This window comes from Taudactylus pleione, unplaced genomic scaffold (assembly GCF_031769625.1).
Source record: "Taudactylus pleione unplaced genomic scaffold, aTauple2 ptg000032l, whole genome shotgun sequence".
In the NCBI taxonomy this organism is placed as follows: Eukaryota; Metazoa; Chordata; class Amphibia; order Anura; family Myobatrachidae; genus Taudactylus; species Taudactylus pleione.
The window spans coordinates 47,998,279-48,010,728 of record NW_028284434.1 but is presented as its reverse complement, the minus strand read 5'-3'; the positions used below and the strand labels follow the sequence as shown (position 1 = coordinate 48,010,728).

Here is a 12,450-nt window from a genome sequence, read left to right as displayed (position 1 = left end):
TTTAAAAGGAAAGATGTTGCGATTGGAGACTGGACTGATGTGGTAGTTTGGTACAATAACTCCGCTTTACTCTACCTCTTCTTAAGGAGAAGTATATAGAGAGGTTCTTATAATTCCAAAATTATTATGACCATGTAGCCTAGGGTCCCGGTTAAGTCTCTGATGAGATGTCGCCTGGGATTCCATGAGCTATAGGCTACATATGTATATGTGTGTGTATGTATGTATGTATATATATATATATTTATATTATTTATCTTCGGTGCTCGATTTCGGCAGCACGTGAAAATGGGTGAATAGACTAGAGTCATGTTATACAATTTACATTGTGACTTCTAGTTCGGGACTATATGTCCTGTGGCCTTCTGACCACACTTGTATAAAAGAATAATGTACTTACATTGAGGCTCCTGGGATCTATAGAGGCATACTGCCTCACGACAATATTAAGGTGCCCCTTTTCGGGGGGCCTATTACTAATATAACTACACTTCAGTGGTGCACTTGACAGCGCCCGGAAGTATCTCCAAATAAGAGCCTACGGCCACACCACCCTAAAAATGCCCGATCTTGTCTGATCTCGGAAGCTAAGCATGGTCATGCCTGGTTAGTACTTGGATGGGAGACCATCTGGGAATACCAGGTGCTGAGGCTTATCTATAAGAATGCTATATCTAGGTAATATATATATATATATATATATATATATATAAGCATGCTGATCTCCTCGTGCAGGAGTCTGATTTCTTGGTACTAACTTCTTTTCATAGAGTTGTACTTCCCATCCCATTCCTTGTATGTATATTTCCTAATAAGCGAAAAAGACCTGTTCCACCCTAATTGGGTTAAGACTATGGCCCTGATTCAGACCCACTCGCGAGCGGCTGTCCGCTCGCAAGTGGGTCGATGTTCTGCACTGAGCATGCGCACGACGGAGGGAGCTCCGTCGTGCGCATGCTCCAGACGCGACGAGTGAAGGAAAGTCCTTCGCTCGTTGTGTCTGATCAAAAGGGACATGCTGTCGATGTTGATTGACAGCACGCCCCCTTTGGTGGGCGTGCCGGGGGCGTGCCTCCCTGACGGGGGCGTTCCCACGGGAACGCCTCCCATCAGAAGCCGGCCCACTGACATCACTAGTGATGTCAGTGGGAGTGATTTTGGCTCTGATAGAGCCAAAATCACTCCGGAGCTTGCGGTTGAAAGCCTCAACCGCAGGCTCCGGCTCGCAGTTTCGATGGTCACGACCATCGCGGCCATCAAAATGCACGCTCGTATAGGCTGTGGGTGGTGACCCACAGCTATACGAGCGTCCAGGAGGACGCTCCATTTTTATGGAGGGCGGCCCTCATTCAGAGCGTGCGCTCTGCTCAGAGCGTACGGCTCTGAATGAGGGCCTATATCCTCTATTGGGATTACAAGCGCATTCTATGTCTATGTACAGGTACCCTTCTCAGCAAAAATTCCAGTACTCCATATTATTGAGTTGCCGCAGACTGCACAAGCTGTTTCAGTAAGATGAATCTCTACAGCAGTGGCCCTAGGTATATCCCTATCAGAACATGGAGGATCCAGGTTCTATTCCATCCTCAGGGTTTTATTTGGGCTGTAGTTGTTGCTCCTATGCCTTAGGCCAGGGGGGCGCTCGCCGATATCGGCAGGGTCTGGCCTGGGTTGTATTGTTTTGGTGAGCATGAAATCAAATTTTGATTATCCCTATCATTGTGATCACTATAGGGTCACTGGTGGTGATCCAGCATCAAATATGTCATATCCTATGTGTACGCTATCCTTTGATTTCTGCTCCTTTTGGCTAATATGTGCTGCACCATTATGTTGTTAATGTAAGGATAATTATACTAGCAGACCGGTTTGGGGTACACAGTATGTGTAATCTTTCTGTGCATTCCTAATGGAACAAGCTAGAATGTGGTTCATTAACATTCTGCTAGTTTTTAAAGTAGGTCCTACGGCAACATCTCCAGACTGAAGTCCAAGCTGTAGAACATGGGTTCTTGGTCCACAAAAGCTCCTCTTTCTACCTGAAGAGGCTGGTTGCTGTGAGATGGGAACGGTCCGTGACATTCGGCATAGCGCCCAGAGGGTTTCTGGTCGCTCACAAGTAGTGGTTAGCTTACCCCACTACAGCTTAGGACAGTGTTCCTATTAATGCAACCTGACATTACACAGCTGTTATTCTCCTTTTTGCACCCTAGCTGTCCTAGTAGCCATCCGCTCCTTCATGGTATCCATTCATATCAATTGGCTCTACACTTGAGAGCTTTTCTGACGTGTGGATTCATAGTTCTAACAGAGATTCGTAATACGAATAGAATATAGAATCGGTTTCGGTTCTGGACTGAGGTGCATCTAAGGACTAATGACGGTCACTATGTTCCATACAGAAGGCCTAGTTGATTTTCCTGTTCAGTATCTGTTGATACTTTAATTACACTGTCATGTAACCGACGGGTATTTTCAGGGTTGTCCTAGTGCTCTAGCCTTGCTTTTGGGAGGCTTCCCTATAGTGGTAGCTCGCTCACCCTGGCTGGCTGTGACATCCGTGATTTTTACTGCTAGGGTATCCCGATTGTTTTCATGCTGTGTTCGGGCCTACAGCGGGTTCTGACTACGTACTTCCATCATGTTGGAAGTTATCGTTCTTGGGGTTTGTTGCTGTGGGTTTTTCTTTTCAGTTGCAGGGTGGAAACCCTGTGATTAGTTGAACCTCGAAGTGTCTGGGGAAACTGTTCGGTCTTTGCTTTAACTCCTGGTGTTCTCTTTGTTCGAGAAGTCAGTAGTCAGGCTCAGCTCTGTTCTGTAGATTGGTATCTTTATACGTACATCTATATGATTTGCTTATTTCTGGAAGTGCTGGTGTTCTGCTGTCGGGAGCCGTTGCATTTTCCTGTGTTACCCTCTGGTACAGGTTTCTTGAGTTTTTTTTTTTTTTCTCATGTTACCACCTCTCCTATGGAATCTTTTTGAAACTCACTGTGAACAGGGGTCCTGTTGCTCTGTTTTCAGCTGGGATTATGGTGTTCTGAGGATCTCGTCTGCTGTTGTCCACTGAATGGTGGTTTTTCCTGTTCCATTCGACTTACTCTGTACTTTGTGGAATTTGTGTGGCGGTTTAGCGAGGAGTTTTGATTGACTCCTGTGCTCTACATCACTTGTCCTTAGCCCTTGTTTTTCACTTGGGCTTATGGTTCCTGTTTCGGTTTTCCGCAGGTTTAGCAAGTTCTCAGCGCTTCCCACCCGGGAGGTTAGCTTTGGGACGTCCCCACTGTCTTGAACTCCAGTGTCCCCTAGTGGATGAAGGAGAAAACAGGATTTTGGTACTTACCGATAAATCCCTTTCTCCGATTCCATAGGGGACACTGGACGCCCGTCCAGCGCTACGTATCTGCCGTTTTGTTAGGTCCTTATATGGTTGTGTGACTGCAGGGTTCCCTGCAATGGGTTCCTCTGTTCTCCTTCAGTCGGTCTTGTTCCGTTCTGTGGTCTTCTTCTCGTTTTTCTGTTGTCCTCCGTCTCCTCTCGGGCTCAGTTCTTAAACTGGGGCTGATGGGGCATAGAGGGGGAGGAGCCAGTCACACTTCTAAATTATTTAAAGTGCCAGGCTCTACTCTACCACCGTCTCTATACCCCACTGTCTTGAACTCCAGTGTCCCCTGTGGAATCGGAGAAAGGGATTTATCAGTAAGTACCAAAATCCTGTTTTTTTTTTTCTCGTTTTGGCCTCCTGGCTGCTCGCTAAGGTGTGGGTGACCACCCACAGCTTTTGCGAGCGGCCAGGTGATGGTTGCGACGAAATCCTTGTGGTAGGGTCTCGTCCGTTGCAAGCCCCAGACAGCTTCCTGCTCTAACAGAGCAGGGAGCTCTCCACTGACATCACTGGTGATGTCAGTGGTGCCTCCCACTAATGGGAGGCGTTCCTTCGGGAACGCCTTTGTGTAGCCACCCCCCTCCCCACCTACAAAACGGGGTGAGCTGTCGATCAACATCGACAGCCGCCCCGTTAGTAGTGAGTCCCAGAGCGAGAGAATTTCTCTCTCGCTCCGGGGCATGCGCCCGCCGTGCAATACCTCACCATCGACCCGCTTGCGAACGCTATGCGCTCGCGAGCAGGTTTGAATCAGGCACACTGTTTCTCCTGCACTTTGCGCCCATTGCTTCCAGTTGAATTGCCCCCTTACATTGTACGCTCTCACAAACCTGGCCCCTTTGTACTATTTGTGTCCATTTGTATAGGATAGTTGTTGTTTATATAATAAAGGTGTTTTTGGAAATAGATTATAATTAAAATAACATCCTTATTATATAGTTTGTTATTACTTGTCTTATAGTAGTGGAGTTGGATCTGGGTGGACTCCTGTTCTCGAAGGTGCGGTACTTCTCAAGTACTTCAACCCAAGGCCTGACAGGGTGATTCTCCGATGGGCCCCATTGCTTTAAAGCTTCACCCCTTTCAGTGGGTGGGACTTAGTGGGCCGCAGTCAGGGGGTTTGTGGCGGGAGGGGGGGGGGTGGAGGGCGGGTGCATACATATTCTCTTAACATGACAGTCCCAGTCATGGTTGGTTGCTCTGGGCAACTTCTCCACTCTTTATAAAGTTTGCTCCCTTTGCTCCTCACCTACTAATTTACTCCATCTACCTGTGTCCTTGTCAGTGGCTTCATCTCAGAAGCTTTTGATATTTGTACTGCAGGTATTCCCTATTAGTTCCTACAAGCTGTAAGGAATAATCTAAGCCGACACGTTTTGCCTGTTGATTTGACACATGAAAACATTGTGACTTTTACTGATATTTTTTTTCTCTTTTTAATTGTGGCAAGGACAGGGAAATGTATATACTAGTCATGTTCCTATATCCTGTGTGCAGACTGTGAGTAGACTTTCTGATCTGGACCTTCTAAAGCTTCGTCTGCTTTTTTTTTTTTTAGTATTTTCGTACATTTCTTGACTTTTCATGTCCCAATTCCCTGCTCAAATAGTAATTTCCTAGGCCTCATTCAAAGCTATTGTGGAAGGACGATCACATGCCATTGTAGATTGATAGGAGAGCTCTTGGAGAAGATAAAAAGATTCTAGGTAATAGAAAGCTAATAATGATACTTACACAGCGATCTCTGACTATAGCGGAATTATTGCTTTCTGTCGTTCTTTGAAGTGGAAAAAAAGCCCTACTGATTTATCAACGGGTTTTAAGCTCTATCAGCCCTTTAGCATATGTATGATGTTCAAGCAAGGAACCCTGACCAGCGTGGTGTTAAAATCCCATTAGCACTAATACAGGTTTGAGCAGGATGAATAGTTTACTGTTGAGAAGCTTGGCCAAAAATTATTAAAAATCAGAGAATTGTTTATACCGGCCATCTTTAGTTTATCTTCTGTTGGACACGGTTGTGCCTGTTTCCCAAAACCTGGTCGGCCAACACCAGGACTGGTCCTGTATACCACATTGTAAGCTTCAACAGAGGGAGAAGACATTTTATGAATATAGAAGGGGAATATGACGGGGAGATTAAAGGGTGCAATTAGACAGGGGGTTGTGAGGATAGATGGGAGAAAAGGGAGGGGGGATAGTTGGGAAGGAAGGTGAAGGGGACACACACAAAAGGGGGAGATAAAAAGAGATATGCCACCCATAATGTGGAGTCAGAGATAGACAAGCAATTGGGTGTAGGCAAAGAGAAACATAGATGATGAAACACATATAAAAGTGGAGAGAGAGACACATGGCGAGAGGGAATAAAATTGAGGAGGAAATTGAGGTTGTGCATTTGCAAAGGAATAGGCAGTGCTAAGTAAATAGCCATGCGCTGCTTCTCTAAGGCAGTGTTTCCCAAACTCATTCCTCAGGGAGCACTAACAGTTCATGTTTTCCAGGTATCCCCACAAAATCACAAGTGAAATAATTATCTCCACCTGCGGATCTTTTAAAATGTGTTGGTCAGTAACGAATACACCTGTGCACCAACTAGGAAAATTGGAATTCATGCACTGTTAAGGTGCATACACACACAACGATTTTTTGAATGATTATCGTTTAACGATATCGTTTAACGATAATCGTTTGAAAAAATCGTTCACTTTCTGAGTCAAACGATGAACGATTATTGTTCATGCGCGTTCACGTTTGTAGTTTGTAGTTCAGTCAGACTTGTCAACTCAACGATTTTCATTAAGTTAATATGCAAAAATCGTTTGTAGTTCATAAAAATCGTTCATTACATTTAGTAAATGAACAACTTTAGTAAACGATTTTAGTTAATTTTTTCAAGGGAAAAACTCATTTACTAAAATCGTTCATTAACTAAATCGTTGTGTGTGTATGCAGCTTTAGTGATCCCTGAGGAATGAGTTTGGGAAACACTGCTGTAAGACATTGTACAGACTGTGGCCCCGGGTATAGATACCAACTATATTAACTGACCAGCTGCAAACGGCCCCATGATGTCATGGACTTACCTTGAGAACCCATGCTAAGGTCTGGGGCCAATTCTAGCCTCCATTCTGGTGTTCTTAACACTTTGGTAAGATTACGCATGGGGAGGTGAGGTACAGGGATTGAGGCTAGGGCAGTGCTTCTCAAACTCTGTCCTCAGGGCTCCAAACAGTTCACGTTTTCCAGGTCACCCAGCAGGAGCACAGGTGTATTCATTACTCACTGACTCATTTTAAAAGATCCACAGGTGGAGCTAATTATCTCACTTGTGATTCTGTGAGGAGACCTGGAAAACATGCACTGTGTGGGGTCCTGCGGACCGAGTTGAGAACCTGTGGGTTAGGGCATAAGGTGTGTAGTCATCCCTCCAGTCTGTGTCAAGCCCCTTCAATTCATGTAATATCTAGATACCCTTTACGGAGTGGACCCTGACGTCCTCAACGTCATTCCTTAAGCTGCATACACACAACGATTTTTTGAATGATTATCGTTAAACGATATCGTTTAACGATAATCGTTAGAAAGTGAACAATAATTTCAGAGTCATACGAACGATTATCGTTCATGCGCGTTCACGTTTGTAGTTCAGTCAGACTTATCAACGATTTTCATTAAGGGAATATGCAAAAATCATTTGTAGTTCAAAAAAATCGTTCATTACACTTTAAAAAATCTGACAGAAAATCGTTCATAAAATCGTTGGTAACAAAATCCTTATGTGTGTACAGTGGCGTAAGTTCATCCCAGACGCCCTGAGGCAAGTTATCATTTAGTGCCCCTTTATCCCCCATATTAACAACCCTAAGTAGGGTGAATATATTGTGGATGATGGAGGAGGTGCCCCTTCAGTGCTGGCGCCCGGCGGCAGGCGCCTCCATTATCTCCCATACTTCTGCCCCTGTGTGTGTATGCAGCTGTACTATCCACATGGACATTTAGGGGGAATATAAACCTGTGGCGAGGGAACAAGTTTCTTTGTTTGGTGGCCTTTATGGGCATGGGACTGCACTTCCGCCCTCACCTAGGTCCTTACAATGAAGGTAAAATTAGCTCAACCCTTCAATCAACTGCTTTATTTGCTTGTAATGCAGCTGCCTGTGCAAGGAATGGCTATGAGGACACTTCCACAACTTCAGGTGTTGCTGGCATCTTCCTGGAGCTGCATTCCTTAATAATCCAAAAATAATTCTGCGTTTTATTATTTTCCCCCCATACAGGGGATTGAAACTGGAGTAATCTTTCCATAGTGTGCTAGAGAAAGAAACTGTCCGGACTAAGGGTTCACAAAGTTTTAATAATCTGCTGGGTGTTTCTATTTCATATATGCTAATGAGCTAACCCAGATATTTGTTTTCACAAGAGTTGGAAAATGTATGCAAGGGTTAACCTTTAACGGTCTGTGATTTACCTAAGCAAATAGTGTGACAAGCGAGTTGGTTATAAAGACACCGTTAAACATACCTCTCGCTTTACAAGCTTGTGAGAATCTGCCATTAAAACTAACAGTTGGAAGTCTGAAAACCTTTCCACACTGTGCTTGTGCAGCAGTAGAGATAGAACCTGTGTAATTCATATGTGTTCCGGCTTAATGGGAAAGTATGGTAAGCAGTGGCGTAACTAGGGTATTTGGAGCGCGGGGCAATTAAAAAAAAAAAAGGATCCCACCCCCCCAAAGTATGTGCACGTGCTGAAAAGTAGGTGTGATCACATACCACAAGGGGCGTGGTCACTGGAAAATGGAGGCGTGTCAACATGACGCACCACCGTTTCTCGTCACTCTGGGAACATTCCTTTCCATTCCATATGCACCTTAATGCCCCCAGTAGAGGTGCCCCTCTTGCAATGCCCACTGTGGTAGTGCCCCTTATACAGTGCCCCCAGTAGTAGTCCCCCCTATGCAGTTCCCCTTATATAGTGCCCCCAGTAGTAGTCCCTCATATGCAGTGCTCCCAGTAGTAGTCCACCCCAGTAGTAGTCCCCCACTATGCAGTGCCCCTTATATAGTGCCCCCAGTAGTAGTCTCCCCTATGCAGTGCCCTCTGTAGTAGTCTCCCTTATGCAGTGCCCCCAGTAGTAGTCCCCCCTATGCAGTGCCCCCCCTTTGCAGTTCCAGTGCCCCTTACACATATAGGACAATGACACCCCCCCAAAAAACCACTAACCCGAATCCCCTTTCCTCTGTCCTCTTGGCCCGCTCTGCGCTATGGGTCAAACATCATAACGTCTCTCCCATCACCCACTGCGGGAGCCGGTAGGTGGAGCTCATGAGTGAACTCCTGCCCGGCTCCTGTCGTGGGTGCAGCAGCCAATGACAGTTTTGCTCTCATTGGCTGCCAAAACAAACACACTGCCGCCGGGAAGTACAAGTGTACTACCCGGCGTGCAGTCCGCACTACACTGACTTGAAACCAGTGTTCCGGACCACGGCAGGCGACGCGGTCTGACGGAGCCCATGGCGTGTGCCCTGTTCGACCCCCCCCTAGATACGCCACTGCCTATCGGTGGTACTTGAGGATAGTGGGTGAGAACCTCTGCATTAGATGACACACAACTACCCTTCTAGCGAAGTAGTGGGCCCCCCTATGCAGTGTCCCCAGTAGCAGTCCCCCTTATATAGTGCCCCCAGTAGCAGTCCCTCCTATGCAGTGCTCCCAGTAGTAGTCCCCCCTATGCAGTGCCCCCAGCAGTTGTCCCCCCCCTATGCAGTGCCCCCAGTAGTACCACCTATGCAGTGCCCCTTGTATAGTGCCCCCAGTAATAGTCTCCCCTATGCAGTACCTCCAGTAGTAGTCTCCCCTATGCAGTGCCTCCAGTAGTAGTCTCCCCTATGCAGTGCCCCCAGTAGTAGTTCCCCCTATGCAGTGCCCCCAGTAGTGCCTCCCCCCCCCTTTGCAGTTCCAGTGCCCCTTACACCTATAGGACAATGACACACCCAAAAAACCCACTAACCCTAATCCCCTTTCCTCTGTCCTCCTGGCCTGCTCTGCGCTATGGGTCAAACATCATAACGTCTCTCCCATCACCCCCTGCGGGAGCTGGAAGGTGGAGCTCATGAGTGAACTCCTGCCCGGCTCCTGTCGTGGGTGCAGCAGCCAATGAGAGTCTCGCTCTCATTGGCTGCCAAAACAAACACACTGCCGCCAGGAAGTACAAGTGTACTACCCAGCGTGCAGTCCACACTACACTGACTTGAAACCAGTGTTCCGGACCATGGCAGGCTGTGCGGTCTGGCTGAGCCCAGGGCGTGTGCCCTGTTCGACCCCCCCCCTAGATACGCCACTGCCTATTAGTGGTACTTGAGGATAGTGGGTGGGAACCTCTGCATTAGATGACACACAACTCCCTTCTAGCAAAGCCATGACGCAGATGACAGGCCCAGGATCTGTCCACAGGTAACCAATCAGAGCGATTTGCGCTTACAGGTTTGGAGAAAATTCCAGACTGTACAAAACCACACTAGAGGAATAAATGGGATTTGCATAAGACTGTCAGAGGAATTGAGCAGCAATAACAATTATTTAAGATATTACTAAATACTGGAATATTTCTGTGGAGTAGTGAAATTTCAAAAATGCTTTTTCCACATTTTGTTATGCTACAGCCTTATTCCAAAATGGAATAAATTAATTTTTGGCCTCAAAATTCTACACACAATACTCCATAATGACCGTGTGTAAAAAGATTTTTTGAGATTTTTGCAAATTTAATAAAAAAACACTTAAGGTGCATAGACATGTAGCGATTTTTTGAACGATTTAACTATAACGACGTCGTTATCGTGCCATCGTTGAAAAAATCGTTCAGTTTCTGAGTTATAACGATGAATGATTCGGGGAGAAGGGCCCTAGTTAGGGAGGTGACCAAGAACCGATGGTCACTCTGTCAGAGCTACAGCATTCCTCTGTGGAGAGAGAACCTTCCAGAAGGACAACCATTTCTGCAGCAATCCACCAATCAGGCCAATCTGGTAGAGTGGCCAGACGGAAGCCACTCCTTAGTAAAAAGCACATGGCAGCCCATCTGGAGTTTACCAAAATGCACCTGAAGGACTCTTTGGCATCAATGCCAGGCGTTTTGTTTGGAGGAAACCAGGCACTGCTCATCTCCAGGCCAATACCATCCCTACAGTGAAGCATGGTGGTGGCAGCATTATGCTGTGGGGATGTTTTTCATCGGCAGGAACTGGGAGAATAGTCAGGATAGAGGGAAAGATGAATGCAGCAATGTACAGAGACATCCTGGATAAAAACCTGCTCCAGAGCGCTCTTGACCTCAGACTGGGGTGACTGTTCATCTTTCAGTAGGACAACGACCCTAAGCACACAGCCAAGATAACAAAGGAGTGGCTTCAGGATAACTCTGTGAATGTCCTTGAGTGGCCCAGCCAGAGCCCAGACTTGAATCCGATTGAACATCTCTGGAGAGATCTGAAAATGACTGTGCACCGACTCTTCCCATCCAACCTGATGGAGCTTGAGAGGTGCTGCAAAGAGCAATGGGCGAAACTGCCCAAAGATAGGTGTGCCAAGCTTGTGTCATCATATTCAAAAAGACTTCAGGCTGTAATTTCTGCCAAAGGTGCATGAACAAAGTATTGAGCAAAGGCTGTGAATACTTATGTACATGTGATTTCTTAGTTGGTTTTTATTTATTTATTAAATTTGCAAAAATCTCAAGAAAAACTTTTTACACGTTGTCATTATGGGGTATTGTGTGTAGAATTTTGAGGACAAAAATGAATTTATTCCATTTTGGAATACGGCTGTAACATAACAAAATGTGGCAAAAGTGAAGCGTTGTGAATACTTTCCGGATGCACTGCATGTGCCGATCCTGGAACTCGGCTGGAATTACAGGATAACTTTCCAATTTGGCCATATACATACATAGATTGGCACAATTAATAAAAGCTGCAGTTTATAAGGTGGTAGGACGAGCACACAAACTGGCAGAGAGAGCAGGCACCTTGTATACAAATTAACTGGTCTGCCCAATAATGATTCATATACCCTCAGGCCAGCTTCAGAGGTTACTGTGTATTGTATATTCAGGATAGAAACGGGTTATTCATGGTAAGTACTGTACGACAAGATTGTTGGATGCTGATGACAGAAGAGATTGTATCAGTAATTACAGTAGTACGTAACTTGCAAAATGGTTGTGATTTATGAATTAAACTGTCATGGTGAGGTCAGAAACTATTATTATTATCTCTATAAATTAAATTAGCATTTTACTTTTCTCTATAACATTTTAAATATGAATCCAAGCCTGTCACGTGCAGTACAGCCTAGATCAGGCATGTCAAACTTGTGGCCCCAGAGTGTGGGCTCACATGTATATAATATGCGGCCCACACTCCTACCACGATCAGAACACAGCTCCGATCTGGCAGTACAGGCTGGCAACGCTGGGTCTCTGAAGCGATCATAAGGCTCTGACCGCTTCAGAGGCCAGCGTTCCCAGTGATGCAGCGCGTGGGTGACGTCACCAGCGTCGCCCGTGACTGCCGCTCTGGATCTAATTAGATCCAGTCAGCGGCAGCGTCTATGCGGGACGGCGAGGACTGGAGCTGTGCCCAGCGGCCATCATGAAGAAAGGTAAGTACTGCACAGACAGGTGAGTGGGATCGTGTTCTATACTGTGAGGGGGCACAGCATAAGGAGTATTACTGGGGGCTCTACATAAAGGGCCAATACTGGGGGCATAACATAAGGGGCATTACTGGGGGCTTTGCATAAGGGGCATTAATGGGGGCACTACTAAGGACATTACTGGGGGCTCTGCATAAAGGGCACTACTAAGAACATTACTGGGGGCTCTACATAAGGGGAACTACTAGGGGCATTACTGGGGGCTCTGCATAAAGGGGCATTACTGGGGGCTCTGCATAAGGGGCACTACTAAGGACATTTCTCAGGGCACAACATAAGGGGCATTACTGGGGCACTGCATAAGGGGCACAAATTCAGGGGGCATTGCAAAAGGGGCTGTATTACAAG

General features: G+C 46.2%; 1 pseudogene; it reads left to right on the top strand.

Annotated features, from left to right (window-relative positions):
• The first annotated feature begins 536 nt into the window (after positions 1-536).
• LOC148539078 (5S ribosomal RNA) lies at positions 537-654 on the top strand (annotated as a pseudogene).
• The last annotated feature ends 11,796 nt before the right edge of the window (positions 655-12,450 follow it).